Source organism: Hemiscyllium ocellatum, chromosome 19 (assembly GCF_020745735.1).
Source record: "Hemiscyllium ocellatum isolate sHemOce1 chromosome 19, sHemOce1.pat.X.cur, whole genome shotgun sequence".
NCBI classification, from domain to species: domain Eukaryota; kingdom Metazoa; phylum Chordata; class Chondrichthyes; order Orectolobiformes; family Hemiscylliidae; genus Hemiscyllium; species Hemiscyllium ocellatum.
Window position 1 is genome coordinate 27,222,054 of NC_083419.1, and position 17,548 is coordinate 27,239,601.

At 41.0% G+C, this 17,548-nt stretch overlaps 1 protein-coding gene across 2 annotated transcripts in view; it reads right to left on the reverse strand.

Annotated features, from left to right (window-relative positions):
* LOC132824674 (small integral membrane protein 29-like) overlaps window positions 1–6,937 on the reverse strand; it is a 93,542-nt gene extending 86,605 nt beyond the window's left edge. The window contains exon 1 of one of the 2 annotated variants that reach the window (XM_060839319.1): window positions 6,862–6,937. The gene's annotated coding sequence lies outside the window, so the exon portion shown is untranslated. The remainder of the gene's footprint in view (window positions 1–6,861) is intronic. The other variant, XM_060839318.1, reaches the window with a different exon arrangement.
* Between the last annotated feature and the right edge of the window lie 10,611 nt (window positions 6,938–17,548).

Sequence of the window (17,548 nt, forward strand, 5' to 3'; positions counted from 1 at the left end):
TAGGTCCCGTCAAGGATAGTAGTGGGAAGTTGCGTGTGGAGGCTGAAGAAATTGGGGAGACACTGAATGAATACTTTTCGTCAGTATTCACTCAGGAACAGGACATTGTTGCCAATGTGAATATTGAGTCACAATTAATTAGAATGGATGGCTTTGCGATATGTAGGGAAGAGGTGTTGGAAATTCTGGAAAGGGTGAAAATAGATAAGTCCCCTGGGCCTGATGGCATTTATCCTAGGATTCTCTGGGAAGCAAGGGAGGAGATTGCAGAGCCATTGGCCTTGATTTTTATGTCCTCGTTGTCTACAAGAATAGTGCCAGAAGACTGGAAGATAGCAAATGTGGTTCCCTTGTTCAAGAAGGGGATGTACACAGATCTCTGAAAGTTGCCACCCAGGTAAATAGTGCTGTGAAGAAGGCATATGGCATACTGGCTTTTATTGGTAGAGGAATTGAGTTCCGGAGTCCTGAGGTAATGTTGCAGTTGTATAAGACTCTGGTGCAGCCGCATCTGGAGTATTGTGTGCAGGTTTGGTCGCCATCCTATAGGAAGGACGTGGAGGCACTGGAACGGGTGCAGAGGAGGTTTACCAAGATGTTGCCTGGTATGGTAGGAAGATCGTATGAGGAAAGGCTGAGGCACTTGGGGCTGTTTTCATTGGAGAAAAGAAGGTTTAGGGGTGACTTGATAGAGGTGTACAAGACGATTAGGGGTTTAGATAGGGTTGACCATGAGAACCTTTTTCCACGTATGGAGTCAGCTATTACGAAGGGGCATAGCTTTAAATTAAGGGGTGGTAGGTATAGGACTGATGTTAGGGGTAGATTCTTTACTGAGCGAGTCGTGAGTTCATGGAATGCCCTGCCAGTAACAGTAGTGGACTCTCCCTCTTTATGGGCATTTAAACGGGCTTTGGATAGGCATATGGAGGAAAGTGGGCTAGTGTAGGTTAGGTGGGCTTGGATCGGCGCAACATCGAGGGCTGAAGGGCCTGTAGTGCGCTGTATTTCTCTACGTTCTATGAACTAACTCCATAATTGTTGCCAAGCAAAAAGGTCTGTTGTTAATATTGTCACTAGTCTGCAGACCAGTGAATTTTTTTTTTGCCAACAAGACCTGGATCAGTGCACACACTCAGCTCCTGATCACCTGCAATCTGAACCTCCAGCACTGGTTGCTCAAACAGTTGTTCAAAATTCCTGCCATGGCTATCTGGTACTTGCTTTCAAATTTGCAGCCACTCTTTCAAATAAAGTTTTCCTAAGAAACTGTCGTTTCTCATATCAGTCTGAGAATTTTAAAAAATACAAAAAAAAACAAGACATAGTCCTTACATCATGTTCACTCTAAACACTTAAACAATGGGAGCTTGAACAACATCCCTGACGCCAATAAGAATCTATGAATCCTAGTTAGTGCCCTAGAAAGATCTGGCATTTTGAGATGAGGATCGAGGCAGAAAATGGAGAACAGTGACTTGTTTTCTTGTTTAGATGTATAACTTAAAGGCTCTCCAAAGGCTTCATAATTTATCCAGTCAGTGACTGTACCACGTAAATTAATATTCATCTCAAATTCCAATGTGTGTTATTTCATCTCAAGAACTCCTATAATTTGCCTTCACACCAAGAGCAAAATAAAAACCAAGACTGACTAAAAATGTTGCCAACAATTTCACATATGGGTGTCTCATCAATGTAGGAAAGGACTCAGTTGTGACGTTCATCACAGTTAAATAACCTACTAACATTCGGTCAAGACCCACAGATGAACCAATACTTGCAGAAAATAATGAAGCATATTGAGAGATGATGGAAATGAAAGTAAATAATAACTTATTGTCGTCAAAAGCTAAAGGAATTTAAAAAGCTGGCAAAAGAAATATTAAAAATACACTTGATTAAGAAGGCAGCTTTGGAACATTTTATCATGCAGAGATAATGTCTTATTGATCTTGAAGAGCAGAACTCCAAGCATAAATATTACAAATGTATAGATGTCCACCCTTTTCTCTGAATAACTGCAGGATTTTATCGCCAATGGTCCATGCTGTTTCTGACTGCTAAATTCTTGCAACATAGTACAAGAAAAGCACCAAGGTAAGTCACACTGCAGTGCTATTTCTGGCTCCTGAGTTCTATGAGCCTGATTCTATTGCTGGGTCCTGAGTTCTCATAAATGATGCACACCAGTTGGAAACATAAGAGGCATGTGAAAATGAAGGAGGCATAGGCAGGATCATGACTGCAGAGGTTGTGAAATGTAACCATTCAGAAAATGCATTGACAATCAAATTTTGAGGCTCAATTTTGAAAGGAATTACAAACCTGATATTAAGAACTGCACAAAGGACAGTAGTCCCAAGAAGAAACACAATCAATAATTCAATTTTTATCCTTTAGTTTCACATGCATTCTGTTTGATAATGGAAACCTATATCAATCAATTTTTGACATTCAAGTTGAAATCAGTAGTTGTTCATCAACATATCTAAAGTCAAGGGCACAGCACTAAAAGTGATCTTATGAAACATGATAAGTGCTAGAGGATTGTGGGATCTAAATTTGATATGTTCTGGAAGTAAACAATGAAAAGGAGACCTAAAATGATCAGAGTTACAAAAATTCATAGAATCCCTATAGCGTGGAAGCAGGCATTTTAGCTCATCAAGTCCACACCAAACCTCCAAACAGCACCCCATCCAGATCTACCATTCCTCCCAACAACTCTGTAATCCTGCATTGCACATGGTTAATCCACCGAGCCTGCACATTTCTGGACACTACAGGATAGGTTAGCATGGTAATTCCATCTAATTTGAACATCTTTGGACTATGGGAGGAATCAAAGATGGGATCGCAATAGAAACCCGAGATGGAAAAACACTGTTCTTTGAGGACTGTAAGAATCAGATGGGGAGGGGCTTGTGTGGGGTACCTGGGATGGGGTGAGTAGATGGGGGAGTGAGGTCTTGAAGTGATTTGAATATAAAACTGAAAGCTTTAAATTTGAGTCACTGAAGGACTGGGAGCAACATAAATCAGCGAGCATGGAAGTGAATTTAGAGATGGCTGAAAAACAGCACAGTTCTGGATGGGCTGGAATTTATGGAGGATAGGAGGTTAATCAGACAGCACTAGAATAATTATGCCTGCAAGTGACAAAGGCAGATGAATTAACGTATGGGCAATCTTATGGTGGCAAACGTATGAGGTCAGAAATGGAGAGAAGGATTGCAAGGCTGCAAAACACAGGCTGGTTAAATCTACAACAGATGCAAATAAGAGAGGTAGAATTAGTGATTACTATATAAACTTGGTGGCAATCAGTAAAAGACAATGGCTTTTGTTTTTTCTTAAGGGTTAGTTTTTTTTTTACTAAGATTCAAAACATCCCCAAAATTAACATTACTGAACCTGAACACAGAATTTAAGAAAAATAATTTCATCACACAATGTCTGTAAAATTGTACAACACTGAATTAGGTTTTAAATGCAGCAAATACCCCAAAATGCAATTTGGTAAAATAAATTCTAAAATATACAAAAGCTATCTGAAGATTTTGCATTATGTGTTATAAACCTCAGCACATAAGCTGAATTACTTCATCAGTATATGAATAGGAAGGGTTTGGAGAGATATGGGCTAGCTGCTGGAAAGTAGGACTAGATTGGGTTGGGATATCTCGTCTATGACTATGACTAATATTATAACAAAAACCAAGACTGAAATATTTATTTTCAGAAATCCCATTAACATTTGTACTAAAATATTAGTGACCTATGACCATAGAGTATGTTTAATATTGTATTAAAATGTGATAATAAGTATATAACATATTATTGTATAATTATCACATTTTAATACAATATTAAAATAATACAATATTATTGTTCTGATTCTTAATTTTTTTCAAAAGTTATCCTCACCTACACTATTCAAGCCAGACCAAAACTAACAAAAGGGGAAAATAAATTTCAATTAGACCCAACTAAGCAAAGACAGAAAGTTTGCTGATTTTGGATTTCTAAAACTGGTTAAAAAGTTATAGACATTAGTTACAACAAGCATTAATGCTCCTATCGCAATCTCATAACATGTTTGTCCCATAACAAGTCAAACCTCAAATAACACTTGTAATATATTTCTGGCATATTAAAATTGTTCCACACCATATTCTTGTGGACTTCCTGAGAAGTGTTTTCACTTGTGCCATATAAGTCAGACCACTTTTTTTTTAAAAAATCATGCACCGGTTCATTATTCACTTGAAACAGCCCCAGGGTTGCTGAAGTTCATTTCATTTAATGTGTAAGAAACCTTTGTCAGTTCCACATTATTTTTAGAAACAAAAAGGTGTTCATTCAGCTTCATGGCTGAATGTAGGTCAATACTGCAGAAAGAAAAAGACAACTTTTAGACCAATCATTACACCAGTATTTTACATATCACAATAAAGAGCGGTAAACTACATTAAAAAAACCAAAAGAATTGCAGATGCTGGAAATTAGAAACAAAAATAGAAATTACTGGAAAATCTCAGCAGGTCTGGCAGCATCTTTGGAGAGAAATCAGAATTAACGTATTGGGTCCAGTGACCCTTTATTAGAACTGTTCTGAAGAAGGGTCACTGAACTGAAAACATTAACTCTGATTTCTCTCCACCGGTGCTGTCAGGCCTGCTGAGATTTTCCAGCAATTTGATTCTGTAAACTGCATATAATTTCCAATTGAAGTACAGTGTAGTTATGAATTTGAGGAATGTATTTACATGTTCTCTGAACAAAACAATTACGTTTTACTTAAAAATACAGTAACTATTTGCCATCTTTGGATTACAATTCTTCTCACTACATCCAAAATTTTCTACTCCTCTCAAAACAAAACTGGCGTAGAGTTCAAAAATGTCTGACACTGTCTTGATTCTCTACCAAAAGGTTGCTCAATACATGTAAATCTTCGTAATGCGTGTTAACATTTTCTGTTTTAATTTCAGATTTTGGGCATCTGTAATATTTTGCTTATGCTTTAGTGAATGCAAGCAAAGCTTTTGACAGCTGAGGGCACCACATCCACTCATATACGAGCACTTTCCAGTCGACGTCACATGGCAGCTACCAACAGCAAAATGTTTTGGTTGGTTTTCTTTCTCCCTTTCCTATCTGAGAAGTCTGAAGGTAGTTCTACTAACCCAACGGTTGCCCCTGTTGAGGTTATTTGACTGAGTATGATCTCGGATCAAACTTGGAATGGGTGGTTCAGGAGAAAGTGAGGACTGCGGATGCTGGGGATCAGAGTTGAGACTGTGGTGTTAGAAAAGCGCAGCAAGTCAGAGATTCCTGATGAAGGGCTTATGCCCAAAACGTCGATTCTCCTGCTCCTCAGATGCTGCCTAATCAGCTGTGCTTTTCCAACACTACACTCTCGACTTGGTGGTTCAGTATTGAACCAAACAGAATTTTAAGCAATATGGAAAGTAAGATTTATTTCCTCCTTCGAGAGTGAAGTTTTCAATGCTACAAGGTACAAAGTAAGAAACATACAGTAAGTGGACCTGTTTTAAATTACCTATTGATAATAAGATTATGTGGTGTTTCATAATAGGTTGCTATTATCTGTTTGAAGTTATTGAATCAATGTGAATCCAATAACAATTAGGTGCTATCACAAAAAGATCAGGTCAATTGATCAATCAAAAGTGCAATGCATAATAGGTTCTGCCCTAAGTTGATACATGTTTAGAATGTCTAGGTTTGTAGAACAAGTGGAATAACAGTCTGTGGAGTATTAGAGGAGGATCGGGGGAAAAAAATTCTAAAATGCACAAGCAAACTATGATTATTTTTCTGCTTCAGCCATTGGGGATTTTATGCCAGGTAGTGAACACTTAGAACAGAATGGGGCATCAGCCTGGAAAGTCATTTGACAAAAGGATTGAAACCGGTATTCCTGCTGTAAGAACAGATGGCAAAACACTGGGATTAACAATTAACGTTAATAAACATACATTAACGGAAGGCGAAAACAAAAAAAAAATACCATTATCAAATAACATATGAAGTTGTTTTAACCACTACTGAAATCAATGCTGTTAGGAAAGTACAACAAGGCATCACCGTTGACAAATGTGGCACCAGGCATGTACAAGGACTGGAGCATTTCAAAAGGCAGCTACCACCACTTTACCAATAAGGGCTATTCGAAAAGGGCAATAAGCACTGTTTTGCCAGGGATACCAGCATCCCATAAACGAATAAATAGAAAAGCAATTTGTCCTTATGGATAATATCCAAACTTAAGCTTTATTCCCATCCAGCCAAATATGGATCATCTTAGTTCGGCTTGACAAATGACGAAGCAATATTAAACCATGAAATTCAATGGGGACAGCTACGAAATTAAAACCTGCAAATGTTCAGTCGTCACTAACATTCCCATATCTTAGCGACCACAGGAGTTTTGTTGAATAGCAACCGCGCAACATGACATGATTTTTTTTTTGGGATGTCTCCATCAGTCCAAATAAACTGAAATTTGAGCTGATCCGGGATGGGTGCGGACAGGAGATTAAGATCAAATTACAGCAAAAGTAGCGGAATATCAGGTAATGAGCGGATGGTAAAGTCTAAGCTGTCAAACAGGATAGAACTGGGGACGGGTGAAGAAGCCCTCCACCCTGGTAACCGCAGCTGTCAGCTGGCATCCCACTCCAGAGAAACTTTCCGACAAAGACTCTCCCAACTCCTAAAGCTCGGTAGCTCCTTGCCGTTAAGATGACATCCCGATTCCTCCCCCCCTTCCCGACTAGGCGTTTCGTTCCCGGGTGACCCTGTCACACAAGAAGCCGACATTTTACTCACTCGGACACTCCGCCGACTCCCGTCACCTCATCACTGTACGGCCTCCCGGATCACGGCTGGATTAGGAGGGAGGCTTGTGCGCATGCGGGCCCCCTCAGTGCCCGTACACGTAACGCCCGAGGCCGGAGAGACTAGAGCGCGCGTCCTTCCCGCTCGCGCTGCTACCGTTGCCCATCTCCAACTGTCTCTGAGGTTGCACGTGCCTTGGAGCGATGACAGATAGCCCTTCCTGAGAATGCACGGACCCAACGGGGTCTAATGATGCACGAGCTCAACAGGAAATGGGGAAAACACCTTCCCTGAGGACGTACTAGCTCAGCACGGACTGGGTAAATCCCTCTCTGAGGATGCACCAATTCAGATAGGACTGAAGAAAACCTTTTCTGAGATGAACAACCACAGTAGTGTTAGAAACAAAATTCAATAAAATTTAGACGAGACCACCAAATCTGGAAACAAGACAATTTATTACGAACTTGCAAGTAAGGGCTTCAATTGCATAAGCAAATGAAAGAACTTAGGTTAGTGTACAGTTATATCTTTTGAGCTGAGTGAGGTCATCTCTCCAGACTCCTAATTACCCAATCTCTCTTACTATTTCACGTCTACCCATCTATGCTCCACGCCCATTGCCCCTTTCTTTCCAAGTTGACAATTTCCCCCTTGCACGCTGTCATAAGGCTAAACTCTTATCTCAATGTTCCCCTTTGTAACTTCTTTCATTATCCCTAGGTACATTCCATTCTTGTACATGCATCTTAACAATGTATCTTTTTCGTGCTTCGCTTATATGTTTCAGTAATCTTAGCTTTTTGCTGAAACTTGTTTGAAATATTATGGTAAAAGGAATTATTTTCTTTCATAAATCTACATTAAAGTTAGTACTTAATTATCCATAATTATGCTCTGAAAAGTAGAGATACCTGCAGAGTTAGTAGTTCTCTTGCTGTACCCCTTTTCTGTATGCTTTTTCTATATCTGCAAAAACAACACTTTTACCCCATTTCTAACAATTCCCCCATTTCTTTTAAACATGTGTTGTTTTTGCAATCTTATTTTCTGCCCTCTTTTCACCCTATGGTGTCAAAGTTCACAATCTAGTCATTTCTGTCCTTCTAAATTTGTCTTTTTTCAAACTCTAGGAGTAATCTGTTACTTTCTCTTTCTTGCGCTTGTGCTATTGTCATGGCCATTATTGGTTGTTGCCCTCCCAAAGACATTACTAGTTTCGTCATTATCCATTTTAACACACTAAACCCTATCAGTAAACCTACAATTATTAGTAGCACATAAATACCTAAATTCACTAACCATTTTCCCCACTCTGTCAATCTCTGTTTATCCGATCCCCATCCCCATCCTCTTCATCTTTTTGGAGTTCATCTCCAATTTCTCTTATATTGCTTATCTTTTTCTTTACTATTTCTGCCTTATCTTCCCTTATGGAAGAAGTGTCTGGGATGAAGGTACAACATTCTTTACCAATCAGTGCACAGGTTCCTACTTTTTCTGCCAAAAGATAGTCTAAAGCCATTCGATTTTGCAAAGCTGTTAGTCTTGTGGCAATCATTTCAGTGGTTATGGCCGATATTTGGGATTGAGTTTCCCCCATTGCGCTGGCAGTATCATTAATTAAATTTTCAAGTGTGGCCGCTAGTTTCTGTATTTCCACCCCTGCCCTTGTAGTACCGTAGTTTGGGAGTAGTGTCCACAGGAGATGGTCTCCTTCAGAGACCTCTCGGGTCTCACGTCTTATCCCCGTCTCCTTTCTCAGGTTGAGCTCATGCTTTTCTATTCAGAGGTGAGGGACTATATAAGCGAGGTAGCAGCAGCCACTCCACCCTTTCTGGTCTTGAGGAAGTGTTTCCTCAATTTCATGACATGCATGTATTCCTGCACACTAGATCACACGAACATATTTTTCCCCGGGAATAAATGAATAGGCCTTATGTTCCGTTTAATATTCGGGGAGTGGTCGTGGCAGTGGCTTGACTGGTATGGTAACAAGATGATTTTCCTAGTTGAAAAGGTGCAGTATCAATCTAATTACAGAAACAGGTGGTATTCACTGCTCCTTTTGGTGGGGAAATTCTGAGACTATCAATAGCGCCCTGATTTTTCGGGGCTGGCCCTTGGAAACCATCCTGCAAAGTTATATTTGCTCTTTTCAGATCTCCATTTTGTATTATTTGAACCCACATCAAATTGTTGTACATCGTATACTTCTTTTTTAGTGAGTGGTATTACCGAGGTGAGGATCCCAGATTCACCATGATGTGGGACCTCTGCACAGACCCAACAGTCGGCAAGTCCCTCTTGTTTAGCATAATTCTGGCACAGCGTAGTGAAGTGATTTTTTCCCGCTTCCCTGAATAGTTAGTATTACTAATATTACAATACTATACCAATATCTACCCATCCCTGAACCCTGTCTACCGTTCTGTCTTACTCTTTTAGGTGTCAGGGAGAAGTGAGTCCACACAGCCCTTACAATCAATAACATAGCAAACGTTAAAAGAATCTTTTATTTCAATTCCTTTTTTTTTTCTGAGCTTAACTTTCAGAAGGTTGTCTGTAGGATGAGCAGGCTACTCCGCCTTTGGGGCATTCACAGGACCTTTAACGTGAGTGTGATGACTCCACCCTTTCTCAGCAGTCTGAATAGCTGTTTCAGTAGTCAGGAGGGTTAGGAATGGTCCCTCCCAGCTTGGGTGGAGTTTGGTATCTTTCCAGGTCTTGATCAGGACCCAATCACCTGGCTGTATACGGTGTGCTGCGAATTCGAGCGGCGGTGTCTGTACCAACAACCTCTACTCCTAAGAATAGATAATGAAGAGCCAAGTGCCATAATATATTTTTTCAAAAACTTGTCATTAAACTTGGCTGTAGGCACTTCTCCTTTCCCTTCTAGAAATGGTAGTCCAAACATAATTTCATAAGGTGAAAGGCCAATATCGCACCTTGGGGCAGTCCAAACGCGTAATAATACAATAGGTAGACATTTGGTCCGTGGTAATTGAATCTCTAGGACTAATTTAGACAATTGCTTTTTTATACTCTGATTCATTCGTTCCACCCGTCCACAAGAGGGTGGGTGCCAAGGGGTGTGAAATTCCCAAGAGATCTCTTACTTCTTACAATATATTGGAAGTAAAATGGCTACCTTGGTCTGAGTCTATATTTTCCACTATTCCATATCGTGGGATGATGTGTTCAAAGAGGGTTTTCACCACTCCTTTTGAAGTGGTTGATGACATCGGGAAAACTTCCACCCTCCCAGTTAAGTGGTCTACTAGTACTAAGAGGTACTTCTGTTTTCCCACTGGGGGTAATTCAGTGTAATCCACCTGTATACTTTGGAAGGGTCTCAACCCTGGGTCTCTTCCTCCTTTGAACCCTTTTCTTAACATTTCCTTATTGATCTTTTCACAACTTATACATCCTGTACATATCTGTTTTGCCAATGTATATATTCCTTTACATCCATATTTTCTTAGTACTGAGTCAACATAGCTTGGGAACCCCAGTGACTACCCTGGTGTAAGGTGGCTAAGATGTTTCTCATGACTGGTTTGCTCAATAGTTCCCTCCCGTCGGGGAGGATCCACTTTCCTTCAGTTGTCTTAGTAGCTCCTATTTCTTGGAACTCTTTTTCCTCTTCTTCTGTGTACACAGGGTTCACAGGAGAAGAGTCAACAAGGGGTGTAAGAATCTGTACCCTTGTTATTGTATGATTCATAGCTGCCTCTTTAGCTATTTCATCTGCTAGCTGGCTTCCCTTTGTGTCTAGGGTGTTCCCTTTTTGATGTTCAGGTACATGGACTATAGCTATTTCTCGGGGTAATTTTAGTCCTATTATCTCAGGGTAATTTTAGTCCTAATATTGTCCTATTAACTCTTCATGTACTAATTCTTTTCCTCGACTATTGATTAATCCCCGTTCTTGCCATATCTTTCCGAAGGTATGGACTACCCCATAAGCATATTTGGAGTCAGTGTAAGTTGTCCCATCTCACTTCTCTAAGTACTTTAAAGCTTGGTTCAATGCGTACAATTCACAGGTCTGGGCTGACCATGTGTTAGGCAGTTGTTCTGCCTCCACTGTTTGGTTTTTATTACCGTCCACTATTGCATATCCATTATGTCTTTTTCCTTCCACTACTCTCGATGATCCATCTATGAACAATCTATCCCCGTCATGTGAAGGTAGATCTCTCAGATCCTGTCTAATTTTGGTTTGATATTCTATAATATCTAAACAGTCGTGCTCTAATTCTCGATCATCTAGGTGTTCTCCCCTGCAAAGAAAGGTGGCTGGGTTTAGACAGGTGTCTGTTGTTAACACAAGATCATCTTTCTCCATCAGGATGGCCTCATATTTTAGGATTCGTGAGTCTGTCAACCATCTTCTTGCTTTTTGGTTTAGCACAGTTCTAACTTGATGGGGAGTGCTAACTACTAGCGCTCCTCCGAAAGTAAGTTTTCGGCTTTCTTCTACCAATATAGCAGTTGCTGCCAGTGCCTGTATACATTCAGGCCATCCCCTTGAAACAGGGTCCAGAATTTTAGACAGGAAAGCTATGGGTTGTTTATTTCTCCCTCCTTTTTGGGTTAACACTCCTAAGGCTACTCCATTGTTTACTGTCACAAAAAGGTGAAATGGATTCTCTAGGGAAGGAAGGGCAATACCAGGGCTTGCATTAGACTATGCTTCAGCTCACATAACCCTTCCCTTTCTTCTTCTATCCAATACAATCTTTCATGTTCTGATTCTGTCAGTTTGTAATATAACTTCTTCGTTTTCTGAGCATAGGCATCTATCCATAATCTGCAATAACCTAAAAGTCCCAGTAACTTCCGTAATTCTCGTTTAGTATTTGGGAGAGGCAGTTCTACTATCCCTTGAATTCTCTCAGGGTTAATGCGTCTAGCTCCCAGACTGATAAGGTGTCCTAAGTATTTCACCTCTTTTTCTACATATTCCAATTTATTCCTAGATACTCTCAAGCCCTGTTGCTCTAGGAAATTCAACAATTCATTGGTGGCTGAGCTTACATCATTTCTCTTTTGTCCTGACACAAGTAGATCATCTACATATTGCAACAGTGATGTCTCCCGAGGCACTTTATATTGCTCTAAAACTTGTTCCAGTACTTGTCCGAATAAGTTAGGTGATTCTGTGAATCCTTGAGGAAGTACTGTCCATCGGAACTGTTGTTTTCTGCCAGTGTATGGGTTTTCCCATTCAAAAGCGAATATGTCGCGGCTCTCTGAGGCTGAAGGACAAGCCCAGAATGCGTCCTTTAAATCTATTACACTAAACCAGCGATGGTGACACGGTATCCTACTAAAAAGGATTGGGCACCACTGGGTGTCTTGTCCGGATCAGTTGATTTACTAGTCTGAGATCTTGCACCAGTCAGTAAGTTCCATCTGGTTTCCAAACGGGTAGTATTGGGGTATTAAAGGGTGACATACATGGTTCTAATAGCCCTTCTTTTGCTAGACAGTCAATTACCCGTTGTAATCCCTTGCGCCCCTCTAACAAAACTGGATATTGTTTAAGCCTTACTGTTTTATTCTCTTGTGACAGTGTAATTACAATGGGATTAACGTTTAAACGACCCCATTCCTGGTTCTCGCCCACACATTAGGGTTTATCTGTCCTTCAACACTGGTCGTTAGTTTATTCATTGTTACAGTTATTGAACTACTCTCTACTCCAATCTTCAAGTTTAGCAATATTATTAAATCTCTACCCAAGAGATTGCTTCCAGCATCAGGAATATATACTAATTGTCCCGTTACTTCTTCGTTATTTCCCTTTATTAGGGTCGGTTCGAAAATGAGCACCAAGAATCCTTCGCCTTTTACTCCAGAAACTCTTAGATTCTTATTAGCTAATTTAACACCGTTAGGTCTAAAACTTAGGGATGACCACGCCGCTCCCGTATCTACCAGAAACACTGTCTCCTCCTCTTCAGGTCCCACCTTTAAATTTATCAAGGGTTCCCAGTGGGTCTCAGGAGGAGGGAACTCCTGACTCCCCTAATCTTCGTCAAAAATCATCAGTGATACCGCTTCTCTTTGTCGTCCTAACCTTGGACATTGTCTTTTAAAATGTCCTGTTTTTCCACACTAATAACATCCTGCCAATTGCTTCCTTCCCCTCCCATCTGCTCTCTGTCTCTCTTGTCCTCCTCTGTTCTCTGATTCTAGCTTTCTTGTCGTAATTTCTTCAACCGCTGCAACCATTATTTTAGCTTTTTGTTTTTGCTTCTCCTCTTCCCTTTTCACATATACTTTCTGTGCCTCATACAACAGATCTTCTATCTGTTTTTCACTCCAGCTTTTTAATTTCTGTAACTTCTTTTGTATGTCCAGCCATGATTTAATCACAAATTGGACCTTTAAAAGTCCCTGTGCTACCGGATCATCAGGATTAATTCCCAAATATTTTCTAGTGGCTTCCTTTAATCTCTGTAAAAAGGCTGACGGGGTTTCCTCCTTTTCCTGTCTTATTTCAAAGGCTTTATAAAAATTCTGAGATTTAGGTACTGCTTCTCTAATGCCCAAAATAACCATTTCTCGAAAGTCTCTCATCTCTGCCCTATCATGTTCATCCATACCCTGCAGCAGGGGTCCACATTGGGAAATTTGTTCTCTGCTGGTATTACTCCTTCACCCAACAGGTGTCTTTTTTCCCATTCTCTCAGGGCAGCTCTTCTGATAATACCCCTTTCTTCTCCCAAAAATATCGTCCCCATGTATATAAATTCGGCCCCAAGAATTGGTCCAACTGTTCTGCCAATCCCACGGGTCTTCAATCAAGCTTTTCATTTCTTTTTTAAATGATCTAACTTCACTGCTAGTTAGTTGTGCATTGACATATCCATACTCTAAGGGGATATATTTGTGCTGCTGCCCCGCCTATGTCCCCCTCCTTCATCCTTTTTACTGCTGATCTAGTCTTAATTGGACTGAGGGGAAGGTCTTCCCCTGGACCTTTTTCAAGTTCTTGTACTGGGGAGGGCTCTCTGTGGGAGAGGATAAAGATGACAACAGACCATTACTGTCATTATTGTATTATCCCAATGGGAAACCTTCGTTTCCTCATAATCTTCTTCTGACTTTTTCAAAACAAGGATTTCCAGACTCCCTATCCAACAGGCAGCATAATCAGATTCTTTACGGGAGTATTTTTCTTTCTTATTTACATTTATATTTAAGTTCTGACATAACCAATCTTCATCTGACCCATATTTAGGCCAAAATATACATGGAGTTTTAATGCTTTCCTTTGTCCAGATAAAACAACAAAAGTTTATCATTTCTTTTTTATCCTTCCCTCGCGCCCGAGGATTGTACTCCCAATTACTTAACATTTTCCCTAAAGGACTGTCCGTTGGGATGTGGTCCTCGGACGTCCCTCTCATGTCCCCTTCTAGACTTAAATCACCATTTTTATTCCCCATTTCTATGATCGACCGTTTCTTTATGTAATTTAATTAACCTTACTGATGTTCAGTGTCACCTTCTTCAGCACCCACTTCAGGGTCCTGACCTTCATGTGGGGGATTTCCCCTCTTAACAACCGGTCTAAGGCTGGGTGGTTGAATCAGGTAGACACCTCACTCTTCAAATTAAATACCTTAATTTATGTGTTGCCAATTCCCCATACTTTCCGTATGTCCCGACCACTTAAGGTCATCCCGACCACCTAAGGTCGTCCCAACCACCAAGGTAATACTTAAAGGTCCCTTTTCAAACCTTGGTCTGTGCACAAGAGTTACCTGGTTGAATCCATGCGTTCTTATTCCGCAGCAATCCCCGGTCGCCTACCTGACCGAACTTCCTGCTGCGTGTCAGTGCGCCCTGTCCTGCAGCAATACCTGGCAACCACTACCATTGCCAACCCCAGTTGCTTACCCAACCAAACTTCCCGCCGTGTGTTTGTGCACCCTGTCCCGCAGCAATTCCCCGAATATATCCAACTGGCAACCGTGACAACTACTACCTACCCTGGTTGATTGGGTTCGCCTAACCCGGTCGCCCAGAACCCCAGTAGCTGGCTACATGGACAGACCCGGACGTATCCACCTGGCAGCAACTCCGCTACCAATCCCGGTCGACCAGAACTCCAGTTCCCCAGATATATCCAACTGGCAGCACCTACCGTTGCCAGCCACCTGGATACATCCACCTAGCAACAGTATCAACGGCTACCCACTCTGGCTGACTGGATTAGCCTATTACAGTCACCAGTACCCCGGTCACACGGATCCCTGAATATATCCGAATGACAGCAAATACCGCTGCCTACCCCGGTCGCCCGGATAAATTTTTAAAGACCTTTCTTACCCGGGTCTTGTGTACACAAGAGTCACCTGACCGGACGCGCCGTATCTCAACCCATCTTGTTTCCAGGGTCTCTCAGTCCGGATCACACTCGCCCAAAGCCGCTGTGGCAAAGAGGGAAACTAAAGACCACCGAAATCAGCGAGGTGCACCTTCTTCGTTTTCCCAACAATTGCCAAGCGACCAGAGTATAGGATTCCGGACGAGCCCCCAAATCTGTGAGAAACAAAATTCAAAAAAATTTAGATGCACCACCAAAGCTGGAACCAAGACAATTTATTACAAACTTGCAAGTAAGGGCTTCAATTGCATAAGCAAATGAAAGCAAATTAGAATTTAGGTTAGTGTACAGTTATACCCTTTGAGCTGAGTGAGGTCATCTCTCCGGACTCCTATTACCCAATCTCTCTTACTATTTCGCGTCTACCCATCTATGCTCCACGCCCATTGCCCCTTTCTTTCCAAGTTGACAATTTCCCCCTTGCACGTGCTGTCATAAGGCTAAACTCTTATCTCGATGTTCCCCTTTGTAACTTCTTTCATTATCCCTAGGTACATTCTATTCTTGTACATACATCTTAACAATCTTTTTCGTGCTTCACTTACATGTTTCAGTAATCTTAGCTTTTTGCTGAAACTGTATTTTTAAATATTATGATAAAAGAAATTAATTTCTTTAATAAATCTACATTAAAGTTAGTACTTAATTATCCATAATTATGCTCTGAAAAGTAAAGATGCCTGCAGAGTTAGTAGTTCTCTTGCTGTACCCCTTTTCTGTATGCTTTTTCAATATCTGCAAAAACAACACTCTTACCCCATTTCTAACAATAGGGACTAAGGAACCCCTCTCTGAGAATGCACAAGTTCAGCAAGGAGAGGTAGCTACTAAACTTGCAGTTGACACCAAAATTGGAGGTGTTGTGGACAGCGAAGAAGGTTACCTCAGATTACAACAGGATCTTTATCAGGTGGGCAATGGGCTGAGGAGTGGCAGATGGAGTTTAATTTAGATAAATGTGAGGTGCTGCACTTTGGGAAAGCAAATCTTAGCAGGACTTATACACTTAATGGTAAGGTCCTAGGGAGTGTTGCAGAACAAAGAGACCTTGGAGAGCAGGTTCTTGAAAGTGGAGTCGCCGGTAGATAGGATAGTGAAGAAGGCGTTTGGTATGCTTTCCTTTATTGGTCAGAGTATTGAATACAGGATTTGAGAGACCATGGTGCAGCTGTACAGGGCATTTGTTAGGCCATTTGTGGAATAATGTGTGTAATTGAAAGGGTTCAGAAAAGATTTACAAGGATGTTGCTAGGGTTGAAGAATTTGAGCTATAGGGAGAGGCTGAATAGGCTGGGGCTGTTTTCCCTGGAGCGTGGGGGCTGAGAGTGACCTTATAGATGTTTATAAAATCTTGAGGAGCATGGATAGGATAAATAGACAAATTCTTTTCCCTGGGATGGGGAAGTCCAGAACTAGAGGGCATAAGTTTAGGGTGAGAGGGGAAACATATAAAAGAGACCTACAGGCAACTTTTTCACACAGGTGGTGGTATGTGTATGGGATGAGCTGCCAGAGGAAGTGGTGGAGGCTAGTACAATTGCAACATTTAAAACGTATCTGGATGGGAATATAAATAGGAAGGGTTTAGAGGGTTGTGGGCTGGGACCTAGCATGTGGGATTAGATTTGGTTGGGATATCTGGTCGGCATGGATGAGTTAGACTGAAGGGTCTGTTTCCGTGCTGTACATCTTTATGACTATGACTGAGGAAAACCCTGTCTGAGGATGCACTAGCTCAGCAAAGTCTGAGAAAAACTCTGAGGATACACAAGCTCAAGAGGGATTGGGGAAAACCATTAGAAGATGTTTTCCATTTTTGATTACTTTGATGTGTTCAATCAGGATGCAGTGATAGAGATTTTAATTGCAGCACTTCTGTTTATAGCATGAAAAATGCAGAGTTCAAATAGCCACTTTTGGACAAGAAATCCAGCTCTGAACAACAGGAATAACATCAATTTGGGGTCTAGCAGCTGAGGGTGTAATTGTTGGCTCACACAATTTTATGGTATTTAATGTAATTGTGCCAAAAGATGTTTTCTGCAAAAATTAATTATTTTAAATATGAGAAATTTTATACTTATACAAACTTCAGTCCAGATAACATATTCTCCATGCGCTGTGAATAGTCCAGCATAACAGCGAAATCTGCATTCACATAATAAGTCCTCTGAGATGCATAGCCTCAGCAGAGTGTGAGGGAAACCTTCTAAGGATGCACTAGATTAGATTAGATTACTTACAGTGTGGAAACAGGCCCTTTGGCCC